The sequence below is a fragment of the Phoxinus phoxinus genome (genome assembly GCF_949152265.1).
Source record: "Phoxinus phoxinus genome assembly, chromosome: 7".
In the NCBI taxonomy this organism is placed as follows: domain Eukaryota; kingdom Metazoa; phylum Chordata; class Actinopteri; order Cypriniformes; family Leuciscidae; genus Phoxinus; species Phoxinus phoxinus.
Window position 1 is genome coordinate 2,761,293 of NC_136882.1, and position 13,709 is coordinate 2,775,001.

General features: G+C 42.8%; 1 protein-coding gene across 1 annotated transcript in view; it reads right to left on the reverse strand.

The window, feature by feature from the left end:
* LOC307002185 (uncharacterized protein) overlaps positions 1 to 13,709 on the reverse strand; it is a 445,540-nt gene that overhangs the window by 372,424 nt on the left and 59,407 nt on the right. The gene's annotated exons all lie outside the window — the stretch shown is intronic.

A 13,709-nucleotide genomic window follows, 5' to 3' on the forward strand; every position in this document is an offset into this window, starting at 1 on the left:
CTATAATAAATATCTTCTAATTACAATATTATTATCTTTGTCTGTGACAGATGTCCATCTTGTTAAGCATTTACAATGATATCATTAAGTCAACAATAAATGAAGTGTCAATACTATAAAAGAAAAAAATCAGTAAGTAGAATTCATACATATTTGATTTGTCTTTTACCTTAATAAAGATTTAATTTGATTGATAAACCTTGTTTATTGTATATTAATACAATTTTAGTTTATGATAATTATATTTTGTTTTGTCTTTTATTTAGACATAATCACATATTAGTTGTGCTACATACTCTTATGCTTATTTTTTATTACGTCATCATCATGAACTGTCAAAGTTCAATTCCAATACTCAAGAAGGCATAAGCAGAGGACGCATGAAAGTGCCGGATGTGTTCTTGATCTCGAGGATCATCGAATGCAGACTTGAGAGAATCGAACCGTTAGAAATCCCAGAAGACGCTGCGGTGGTCGACGTACGGAAGCCTGTAAGCTTTAAACTTCTCAGTCTCACTTAAGAGATTCCCTCTGCAAGCTCGAAGTACGTTGACAGCTCGTGAAAGTAAAAGTTTGTCCGTCTCTTTTCTTTAATATTATTAAAGTAATAAAGACCTTCAGAAAGCGGCAGTATTTGTATTGGCATATAATAAAGAACCTTAAAGGCATACTATGCAGCTTTCTGTTTTTGTCAAACAGCAACCCCTAGTGTCGCTGTGGAATAAGCTTGCACTGTCTTAAGAAGCGTCTACCTGTGCCTGTGGAACACCTGGTCAATAACGAAGATATTAGATTACACAGATTATAGACTCCAAAGATATTGACCAGGTGTTTCACGATTTCATACAAATATTAGGCTACTGCATACTGCATAGTCAACTGATCTACTGATGATGGTAATAGGATAATAATAAGTTTATGTCAAGTGTTAGACTACTTTATATTAATAAAGTAGCCTACTGCGTTTGACGTGTTTACATGATTGCAGCTAAATCACAAGTAAATCGCCTATAGTCTAGGCTACTGTATAATTTCATTTGTGTTTTTTGATTGTAATGTAAACATTACAAAATGCCAGATGACATCAATAAAGGTAAATGCGTGTCGCATTATTTCATAACATTGGCCGTTAGGATGTCATTAGACAGGATTATTGCAATTGATCATAATAGTTTGCAAATTGTGCTCGTTTACACTATTTACAACCTCTAGGCTTATTTATGTCCTGATAATTATGTGAGATATTGACAACTGTTCTCATGATAATCGCAGGAATCAACGTCAACAGCGTCGCTAAGTAAGCTTGCACTGTCGTAAGAAGCGTCTACCTGTGCCTGTAGAACAGGCACAGGTAGACTCCGAAGATATTGACCAGGTGTTTCACGATTTCATACAAATATTAGGCTAATGCATACTGCATAGTCTACTGAACTACTGAATATGGTAATAGGATAATAAAAGTCAGCATCGCTGTTGCATCCAGTGCTGCTTTTAGCTCGCGCCAACGAGTGAAAGCCTGACCGAGTGACTCTCGTCCGGCTCCTCACGCGGTCAGATTCTCTTTTCCTTTTCCTAGTCTCTTCCGACCGCGTTTTCTTAGCTTTTTCCATCGTCGAGTATCACGCATAGGTATCACGTCTGAAATGTGCGCAAGTGTCTTCGTGCCTCATATGTTGTTGATGTGTGTGACGTCGTTGCCGTAAAGCAAGTCGTGATTCTCGCAAGATTTGTCGGGGGCACTCCTCTCAAACTTGCATTGCTGGTTTTTCCAGCGGCGTCCCCCCCAAGCTTTACTACCGGGATGATTCTCCCTACTATGAGTTTGTTTACCATCGAAATTACTTTGAAGCTGTTATATTAAGGTACAATTTCTACATAGTATGCCTTTAACATTGACAAAGCATAGGTAACACATCAGGCTACTCATAAACACACACGTTCAAATAAAAAACATATAAACTTATATGAAACCAATGTCTATAATAATATGAAAGAAAAGTTTAATAGGTTGTTGTGACATTTGTTTGTGATGTTATGTTGTATTTATTGTGCTTTGGTCGTTAAGCGCTGAGATGGTCAGTTAAGCAGAAAGATCGCAGCACATCTCAATTCTCACACATGCGTTCTGTGTCCTCGCGTCCTTCCCAGTTCGTTACTTCAAGGTCTCCTGGCAAGACCGGTCTCAACGAGAACACAAGTCCCTCCTTGGAATTGAGAAACAGCCCTAGACTTTTATTTTGGCAGGGTGATATGTTATAAGTTGTCAACTATGACAACTTTTGTAACTATATTTGTAATGTATATTTTATTTATAAGTGTTTTTTTAACATTTGATTAAATTTTATGTCCCTGAATACCTGAAAATCATAAAACGCTTTTATTTCAATCGTATCTTTGTTCAATTGTACCTATTTGTAGCTATTTTTGCTTTGTTCTTTTTTAATTACTGAGTGTTTACTTGTCTTTAATAATGCTTGAAGTTTATATTAGTTAGGTTTAGGGATGGGACGATTAGCGGTTTCACGATAAACCACGATAAAATGTACTAACATGTTTCACACCTGCGTGAAGTTGCCCGCCAACCAATGCAAAATGTCGCCAATATAGGCTCAATCGTTTGTGCTGGTTTGTGCAGCAAAAAGTTTAGTTTGTGCTGTTTCAGATTTTTAGATATTAAAATAGATAATCAATTGACCGTTCACAAAGACACGCCCCCCTGTCAGATCGCTGTTGTCGCTGTTGTAACGGTCACCAGCTGGAGTGCCCTTGAGAACCACCAGAGGGCACTCCACATCAGACTATTATCACTCCCTCATAACTACATTTCCCATAACTCACTGCCCGGACTCATCATCACTGATCACATTCACCTGTGTCTCATTATCTTGTTTAGCTCATCCCCATATAAGCCTGGTTCACCCATTCACTCACTGTGAAGTTTTGTTTGTGTCACACTGCATCTCTGAGAATTTTCCCTGGTTTCCTGTCGCTTGATTTTTGGATTTCTTGTCTCTGACCCCTGTCTGTTTTGTTTTGTTTGTTTCTTTGTTTGTACTGCCTACCTGTGTTTTGACCCAATGCCTGTACTTTGGTTTATGCCATTGAATTGCCCATAAATAAAGCTGCACTTGGATCTCACCTTCGAGTCTCGGAGCAGTTTCATGACAGTTACATGAGTTTATAGTGAAGTAGTTACTTTTTCTACATTGAATTTTGACACAAAACAAAGTTTCCAGTTTGATTGTGTAATTGCTCTCTCCTTTTACGTTTATTTCAGTAATGATAATGACCCAAAACACGTCATCACCGGCAACAGCACCTCAGCTTCCACCGAGGAGGAGATTGAGCCAGCCAAACACGTCATCTACACCGGCAACAGCACCTCAGCTTCCACCGAGGAGGAGATTGAGCCAGCCAAACACGTCATCTACACCGGCAACAGCACCTCAGCTTCCACCGAGGAGGAGATTGAGCCAGCCAAACACGTCATCTACACCGGCAACAGCACCTCAGCTTCCACCGAGGAGGAGATTGAGCCAGCCAAACACGTCATCTACACCGGCAACAGCACCTCAGCTTCCACCGAGGAGGAGATTGAGCCAGCCAAGCACGTCATCTACACCGGCAACAGCACCTCAGCTTCCACGAGGAGGAGATTGAGCCAGCCAAGCACGTCATCTACACCGGCAACAGCACCTCAGCTTCCACCGAGGAGGAGATTGAGCCAGCCAAGCACGTCATCTACACCGGCAACAGCACCTCAGCTTCCACGAGGAGGAGATTGAGCCAGCCAAGCACGTCATCTACACCGGCAACAGCACCTCAGCTTCCACGAGCAGGAGATTAAGCCAGCCAAGCACGTCATCTACACCGGCAACAGCACCTCAGCTTCCACGAGCAGGAGATTGAGCCAGCCAAGCACGTCATCTACACCGGCAACAGCACCTCAGCTTCTACCGAGGAGAGAAACTCCAACACGCAGACAATGCCCACACTGAGCCACTCAAGATCACGCTCCCCACACCGTACAACACCTGAACAACACTGGAAAAGCGATCCAGATGTGGCACCTATTCTCCCCAGGTTTGCCCCTGCCAGGCCCCCAGGAGTGCAACTCGATAAATCCAAAGTGTACAGTCCACTTGATTTGTTCCAGCATTTTTTCAGCAATAATGTCATCAGATAATTATGTAGTAACACAAATAAGCAAGCTACAAAGAGGATAGCACAAGGACTTCAATTCAAATGGACTGATGTTACCCCCACAGAATTCCTAAAATATCTTGCACTTGTTATTTTCATGGGACTGCTAAAACTTGGATCAGTGAAAGCTTACCATAGGCAAAAAAAAACAAAAAAACATTCAGTACCATTTCCAAAGAAAGTGATGCCAAGGGACAGGTGGCTCTGCATTCCCTCAAATGTGCACATTAGCGATCCGGCTGAGGACGTTGTGAATCACAGCAAAAAGGGCACATCAGACCATGACCCACTGTTTCGCCTCAAGCCTCTGATGACAGAACTCAAGGCAGCATGCAAGTCCTTTTACCAGCCAAAAAATAATCTGGCAATAGATGAGAGGATGGTGGCAACAAAAGCCAAAACAGAAATGACACAGTACATAAAGGACAAACCGACTAAGTGGGGATTCAAACTATTCATACTGGCCGACTCTACAAATGGATACACATCTAGCTTTACCGTGTACACAGGGAAGGCAAAGTTCCCCACTGGCTTTGGACTTTCCTATGACGCAGTTGTGGGCCTCCTGGACAAACCGTATTTGGGAAGTGGTTATCACATTTATTGTGTTAACTTTTATACAAGCCCTCAGCTATTCAGACACCTGCCGTCTGCACTTTAGAGCCTGCGGTACATATAGAGAGGGGAGGAAGGAAAACCTTAGATCCACTGTGAATGCCCTCTCCAAAAAGCTTAGTGAACAGCTAGACAACAAGATCACAGCAAAGGCACTATACACTTTTGTTAAATTAAACAGACACAACATCTGGACTGCTTTAGGGTTTACTTTTGAAAGTGATTATGAAACAAGTGGCAGTAGTGATGACACTGATTTTGAGCCAAGGTCCCTTTCCTCCAGTCCAAAAGACTGCTGGACTTTTGATTTTGAAGTTTCATTCAGAAATGGATTGAATTTATGCCTGAAACGGTTACATACAAAAACAAGTGCCCCTGCACATTTGCCTTTAAAAGAGCCAAGGTTTATCCATCAGCCACAGACAAATACATTGTAATCCGAGACAACTGTAAGGAGTGTCATAGCCACATTCACATAAAATGTGACAAAAAGCCTGAAATAAACAGCACAATGATGTTCAAGTGTTTACTTAAAGGACAAGTTCGGTATTTTACACTTAAAGCCCTGTTTACAGATCGTATCTGATGAAATAGAACGGTTAAGATTAAACTTTGGACAGATGCTGCTGTCGCGAGAATTTTAGGTTTATATCGCTTTCCCCCCTCACCCCCACAATGGTTGTCTATGGCCACAGGAAGATTCCTTCCTAAAACACATTAAACTTTCGTTTACAAAGACGTGAAACTCACCGAGTGGTCAGGGGTGTTCACTGATACGGTCCCAAAAAAAATCGCTGAAAAAGATGCATTCCAACAGGTTTTTGAGATCGTAGTTTTTGTCCAACTCCATGACTTGTATTAAATGTGCTGAGTGAGGTGCGGTATTACTCCGCCGCTTGAGTGTCTATTATTCAAGCTCTCAACGGAAGAATCACGGGTGTGACACGTTTGGCAAAATAGGTCCTAAATAAACCTAAAATTCTCGCGACAGCAGCATGTGTCCAAATTTTAATCTTAACCGTTCTATTTCATCAGATACGATCTGTAAACAGGGCTTTAAGTGTAAAATACCGAACTTGTCCTTTAAAAACACTGATGACTCTCTGCACACTGGCTGTTGCAAGTGTGCGATGTCTGGTAACTTGCGTGTGCAGATATCCAAAGAACTGTGTGAGGGTAGAATGGAGGTCATGGATGTATGGAGGGCATCAGAGGCAACAAAGCTGGTGGATTTTGGAGATCCTGATTTTGAAGTCATCTGCCTAATTTGGCCACCTTGCGCAAAGCAAAGCAAGAGAGAAATGATTTAGAATTAGGCGACAAGGATCCTATTTTGTCACTGCAGATGTTAAAATACAGTGGACCTCACAGTGGTAGCTTTAAAGACATTGGACTAGACAAGTTTTTCTGTCACTATTGGAGTCAAACACAAATGTATATGTACAAGACATTATCAAAGACATCTACTAACCTCACTGTAAATTTTGATGCAACTGGCTCAAAACCTAATAATGATGCGAGTGTATCGACATCCACCACAAGTACCCTGTCACTGTCAAAGCACATAACAGCGAAGCTAGGAGCTACAGTGAAACTAGCAGTACCAGTAACGTTAGCGAAGCTAGGAGCTATAGCGACAGCGAGGCTAGGAGCAGCAACGAAGCTAGGAGTTGCAGTGACTATGGACAACAACATAAGGGAAGAACATACCAGACTAGTTGGAAAGGAAAATTCCCCTGGATAGCTTATGAGTGTTTGAGTGCTATCCCCTGGATAGCAAAAAAGTAACAAGTTTTGTAACATCTGCACTACAGCTAAAAACATGAATGTCCCTCTTCCATCATCAACCCACGACCAAGAATCTTTAAAAGCTTTCATTCAAGATGGTTTTTCGAGCTGGGCTAAAGCACTTGAACGATTTCGATCACATGAAAAAGGCAATTTGCATCGCAATGCCGTTAGCATTATGGCAGCTACTAATGCAGGTGTTAATGTTGCTGCTTCGCTCTCTGCTGGTAAACAAAGGCAGATGGCTAATGCCAGAATCGCTTTGATGGCTATTTCTACTCTCCAATTTCTTTCCTGTCAGGGAGTGGCTATTAGAGGAAAAACTGACCAAGAGTCCAATTTTATGCAGATGCTATATGTGCGTGCTAAAGATATCCCAGAGTTAAAGTCATGGCTGGCTCGTCAGGAGAACAAGTGGCTCTCTCATGACATCCTAAACGAGATCATTGAAATGATGGCTCATGATGTCTTGAGAAAGCTAATAGGAGAAGTACAGTCTGCTGGGGTTTTCTCTGTAATCATGGATGAGACAACCGATATTACGGTCAAAGAACAAGTGTCTATTTGCTTACGTTATGTGACTGAAAATCTAGAGCCAGAAGAACGTTTCTTAGGATTTTATGAGACATCAAAAACAACAGCAGACACACTTTTTCAGCTTTTAAAAGATGTTCTGATGTGATTCGCCCTGCCAGTGAATAAATGCAGAGGACAGTGCTATGACGGCGCATCAAACGTGTCTGGTATTCGAACAGGTCTGCAGGCTCGCATGCAGGCGCTGGAGCCTCGAGCACAGTACATCCATTGCACCGCACATGTTGTGAATTTGGTTGTGCATGATGTCTCCAAAAACATTCCCGCATGTCGCAACTTTTTTACAAATATACGTGACCTGGTCACACTCATCAGAAATTCACCAAAGCGACTGGCCTGGTTCCAGGAGTTTCAAGACGACAACGCTTCATCTCTTAGACCTCTGTGCCCTACCAGATGGACCTTGAAAACGGCCTCGTTACAATCCATTGCATCCAACTACAGTGTGCTGCTGGAATTTCTGGAGGACCTGTCTGAAAAAGAAAGGGGAGAGGCAGGAGGGAAACAGCCAGCTGCACCTACAGAAAGCTAGGCGGTTGATTGACACACTAAGAGAAGACATGAAGGGCCCTATCTTGCACCCAGCGCAATTGACTTTGTACACAACGCATGTATCATTCCTATTTTGCACCCGCGCACAGCGGACTTTTCCCTCCACAGACACACGTCGGTAAATTAGGGAATGAACTTGCGCTCGCGGGGGCGGTTCAGCGCAAAAAGGAGTGTGTTCCGGCGCAAAACTTCACTGGTGCTATTTTCCAGTTTTAGAAAGCAATTGCGCCACTGACCAGGAAAAAAAACAGTCTAAAGACAGTGGCGCGTTGCGCATTAGTGATATGGTATTTTAAGGGCGCGTGCTTGGCCATAATGTTAACGCGCATCCACTTTGATTCTCTAATATAAACAGACGCAGCAGTTTTCATTTTTGCAAATCATACATTATTACAAGGAAAAATATTAACACACGAGGGAAATCATTGTTGTGTCCGTGAAGATGTGAAAAAGATCTATCTAGATTTTAAAAATAAATAAATCTAGATTAGGCTACACATTTACCCAAATTATAGGCTAGGTTTAGGGTGGGTTTCTCCCATCATCCCCAATGTCACTTCTCTGTGTTTTACGGTCCTGACGAGAACGTCGGCCTCCTCGGCTGTGAACCGCTCCTGGCGTGCGCTGGCAAATCCGCCGTTATAATAGCAATCCGCCATGGAACAAGCGCGCCGGCTCTTAAAGGGAATGTGAGAGGACGCTCTGATTGGTTTATTTCACGTTACGCCCAAACCACACCTATGAGTAATGAAGCGACTTCAGACCAACCCCTTTTAGATTTGCGCCAGGCGCAAGAGCCGTTTATCCCGCCGGGAAAATAGCAACAGCGCCGGGATCCGCCCACAAAGTTACTTGCGCTTTGCGCTTTGACACTTGCGTTTCAGATCGTTAAAATAGGGCCCAAAGTGTCTTTGTGAAGGATTCCAAGAATTTTGGAAAAATACTACAGCAGAAGCGCATGTCCTTGACTTGGACAGCCCAAATGTGCCCAGACTAAAAAGAATCCCCCGGCGATTAGACAGTGGAGGTGCGGCACCCAGTTTTCAAACACCAGAGACAATGTACCGACAGCAGTACTTTGAGGTCATAGATACAGCATCAGCATCTCTGAACTGCAGATTTAATCCTTCTGTATCCAAACACTTGCAAGATGTTAAAGATTTTGTAACTGGGAAGGATGACTGTAAAGACATTATTCAGTTCTATGGGGATGATATGGATGGAAGCAGGCTGACATATGATGTTTTATAAACAAAGTTCGGGAGGAGCACGATCAGATAATCAATCCAATTACTTGTCATCAAACAATCACGTCTACCCTAATCAGCATGACAAGAAGCATATATATATCCATTCTGTCAACTCACCTAACATTCCTTGACAGTTTTCCAGCATCCCTCCACCACCCCAACTCCTCACCCTTGGCTCTCTTTTACAGCCAGGTATACGGGGGGAGTACTCTGGGTTCGGGCCGAATACCGAGCCCGGAGCCCTCTCCTCGGACAGCACGCCAAATACGCATACTATTTATTCCATCTGACTTATTTGTGAGTGTGAACTTGTGAATGCATAGAGACGTGTTTGGACTTGGCAAAACAGAAAGGTGTTCATCTTACAACTTTTCAAGATTTATATGACTTCATGAAAGGAGATGAAGGCGAACAATTGAAAACGTTACTACCAGAAGTCACAAAGCTTTTGAAACTGGCTCTGACTGTCCCTGTAACATCTTGCTGCTCAGAGAGGTAATTTTCTGGGATGTGCCGACTGAAAGCGTATCTAAGGTCAACAATGGGGCAATCCCGACTAAATCACATCGTTATAATGAACTCTCACAAAGAAGTGGCTCGACAGCAGGACCTGGACATCATCGCTGATAATTTCATCAAGCACACTGGTGTACGCAGAGACACGTTCCTCCTAAAGAATTAATCGTAATGGTGAGTCAACAAATCTACTATTTTTACTGTGTGGACTTGTGTGGTAGCTACTGTGTGGACTTGTGTGACATTGATTCTTAATTTCCCACGAAGCTGATCGTGGTTACGTGTCATTCCGTGTATCATTAGTTTTTTGTATTTTAATAATGAAAATAGAAAAATGAGAAAACAGTTCCTTTTTCGTTTTTTCAGTTTTTACAAAAAACATTGCAAGGTCAATGCAGAGAGAAATGTCTAGAGAAATGTGCGAGGTGGCCAGCGGGGGATAGTTGAGACACATGCGTCTCAACTGTACCCCCGATAGAGTTCTAGTACACGCTGTTTAGTTGTTCAGTATTATGTATTATTGTAATTAGCCAGCATAGGACGCAATTAAAAATACAATTTCATATTTATTATATTTAAACTGTGTATTATTAATGAATATATTTTTCTAACATGAATGTTATAAGGATAACCTAGCAAGTTGTCAAATAGGCAAGGTAGTAAAATGGGTATAGCCGATACACCCTTTTACAGATGTGTGGTCACATAGTTCATTTAAAGAACATTTAATTTTTTAAGAATTTAGTGTGTGTGTGTGTGTGTGTGTATGTTAGCTATGCTGTTTATGTAGGGTATGTGGACTTTTTGTTCATGTTTATCAATGGTTTTCAAGGTCAAAGTCGGGAGAGAAATGGGTGTCCTGCTCCAGATGTAGCATGTGGTCACACATGGAGTGTACCCTTGGCAGAGACAGCTACACATGCCATGTGAAAGTGACACCTGACATTTTTTCCTTTGTTTCTTACTGTTACTTTTGACATTGTTATTGTCAGTGTTGTGACTGGAATGTTTCCATTTGTACTGTTGCAACATCTGTTTGTTAAATATCTTGTTCATGTTTTATACATTTTAACCAGTGCTAATTTACATACAATTAATGAATTTAAATGGATGAATATGTCACGGGGTGACAAATAATCCCCGGAACTAATCCCATCAGAGAAGTGTTCCCGCCGGGACACTTTTAGTGTAACACTGTCCCCGGGCTTGTGTGTGTGTCTGTCGTCATGACAACTAAATGGCAGATTGGCAACAGGTGCGGGGACTTCACTTTGAGTGCCTGATTGAGGTGGCGCCAGTGTTTGGAGAGGATAAAACACAAGAGGAAGAGAAGGCTGTGTGTTCTCCCTCCGCGTTGTGTGGTTGTTTCTTTGTCTTCCCCCGGCGATCTGGTGTGGTTCTCTCCCGTTGGGAAATGTTTGTGGAGTGTTGCAGCTGAAGGACCATCGTGAGAGAAGAGGAGTGTTGCTTGTGGGATCCGAGGGCAGTTTGAAGAGTGGAATTTGTCGTCTGGACTGGGAAAGAGTGAGATGAGCGATTGACAAATTGAATCTCATAACCGCATGTTTTCTACACTAAATTGGATACTGGTTTGAAGTGCTTGGATCACGTTGTATACATCGCACTGAGTGAAATATACTGATTCCTTGTCGATCTCTAGCCTCCCCCTCGGCCATTGAAACCAGCGAAGTGAAGCCGCTTGTAGTGGTGAGGAAATTATTCACCGCATCTGTCCCAACTCTGACTATCATCGGCTCTTCAGATCGAGACCTCTGGGTGAGTGTTGGCCTTACTTTGCACTTGAAGAGTGGATTTGTAGTGCTGAAATTGACGTTTCCCATCACGTTGCATGTTTGGAATTGGACTGTCGTGTGTGTGTGGAAGATTTACCTTTTATCGCCGTGCACTCCCCATGTGTTATGCTGGTCTACCGTCCATCATAAGAGTCTAGCAAGATCGATTGCAGTCACCTGTTGGATGTCAGAAGGAAAAGCCCCCGTGTGCACACTACACGTGAGAACTGTTTACCTCTGCTTGAAGTTTATGCTGTCTGTCCCAGTGAGAGCCCTGCTCAGCTTATGACTTTGTCTCCTGCCACCCATGTGAGAGCTGTTCACCTCTATTCGAAGTGTTGATTCCGTCTGTTCCAGTGAACGTCGCTCAGCTTGTGACTCTGTCCCCTGCCACACACGTGAGAACTGTTTACCTCTGCTTGAAGTTTATGCTGTCTGTCCCAGTGAGAGCCCGGCTCAGCTTATGACTTTGTCTCCTGCCACCCATGTGAGAGCTGTTCACCTCTATTCGAAGTGTTGATTCCGTCTGTTCCAGTGAACGTCGCTCAGCTTGTGACTCTGTCCCCTGCAACACACGTGAGAACTGTTTACCTCTGCTTGAAGTTTATGCTGTCTGTCCCAGTGAGAGCCCTGCTCAGCTTATGACTTTGTCTCCTGCCACCCCTGTGAGAGCTGTTCACCTCTATTCGAAGTGTTGATTCCGTCTGTTCCAGTGAACGTCGCTCAGCTTGTGACTTTGTCCCCTGCAACACACGTGAGAACTGTTTACCTCTGCTTGAAGTTTGTGTGCTGTCTGCTCCAGTGAAAGCCCTGCTCAGCTTATGACTCTGTCTCCTACCACCAATGTGAGAGCTGTTCACCTCTATTTGAAGCGTTGACTCCGTCTGTTCCAGTGAACGCCCGCTCAGCTTGTGACTTTGTCCCCTGCAACACACGTGAGAACTGTTTACCTCTGCTTGAAGTTTGAATGCTGTCTGTCCCAGTGAAAGCCCTGTTCAGCTATTGACTCTGTCTCCTGCCACCCATGTGAGAGCTATTCACCTCTATTTGAAGTGTTGATTCTGTCTGTGCCAGCCAAAGCCCCGCTCCGCTTGCGACTTGAGTCTGCTGTAGCCCTGAAACCCACCTGTATGGTGCGAAGTGCCCCCCCTTTACAACTCCTGTGGGCCCTGATCCACCTACTCACCTGCGATACTCACCTGCGATACTCACCTGTGATACTCACCTGTTCAGTGAGTTGGCACCAGAGCCAGAATGAAGTAAGCCTGACTCATTTACTTACCTGCGATACCCACCTGTTTAGTACCTACCACTGGGAGTTGGCACCAGTGCCAGAAGGAAGTAAGCCTGACCCCCCACTCACCTGTGATACCCACCTGTTCAGTATCTACCACTGTGAGTTGGCACCAGCGCCAGAAGGAAGTAAGCTTGACTCAATTACTCACCTGCGATACCCACCTGTTCAGTACCTACCACTGCGAGTTGGCACCAGCGCCAGAAGGAAGTGAGCCTGACCCCCCACTTGCCTTGGATTCCTGGGAAGAGGAAGGAAGAGGAATTTTAGATTAGGATTTTCAAATTGTTTTTATATTTAATAAAGCCTGTCATTCTTTTTATTCCTGCCTCCTGCCTCCTCCTTTGACACGCTCCTCAGGGTGATCCTGGTCTAGGGGTGGGTGCAGTCTGGCTTGGCCCACCTCGACCTGTGACAAATAAACAAACATGTTGCCCAATTGTTAATTTCTTCATTTGTCTTTATTTATTATATTTGCAATGAATGGTTAGTTACCTTTCCATCGTTAAAAATGGGTGTCTCAACTGTACCTTGTCTCAACGGTTACATTATATGTAAGTTAATATGTAAACTTTTATTATACGTGGCTACTTATTTTTCATTCTTGTTGTTTTCTGAATACCATTAATTTAAGGATTTGTAAGGGGAATTAAAATATGCATAGCCTATGTTATTAGTAGTTTTTATAATGTTCACATTTATAATGTTCATTGTGTATTTTATTTACCGGTGTTTTACACTATTTCTGAATATGCTAATAAAATGCGTTTTTTTACAACAATGTGACGCGCGCATGTTTTACTACATAACCCGGTGCGCATCATTTGTTTGGATATAAATTATAGGCTAATCAATTTTAATAAAACACAAGCCCTACATCATAAAACCCAGAAGAGTAGCTCCTCAAGCTGAATTCTTGTTTTTCGTTTTTTAGGAAGAAAACGAAAAAGGAACTGTTTTCTCATTTTTCTACTTTCAATATTACATAACAATATTTATTTTAAAGCCTAAACTAATTTATTTAAAGAAAAACACCAGCGTTGGGCGTTTATCTGTATAGGCTAAGTGTTTCAGCCGCCCTTTTCAAACTGGCGCAAGAACATG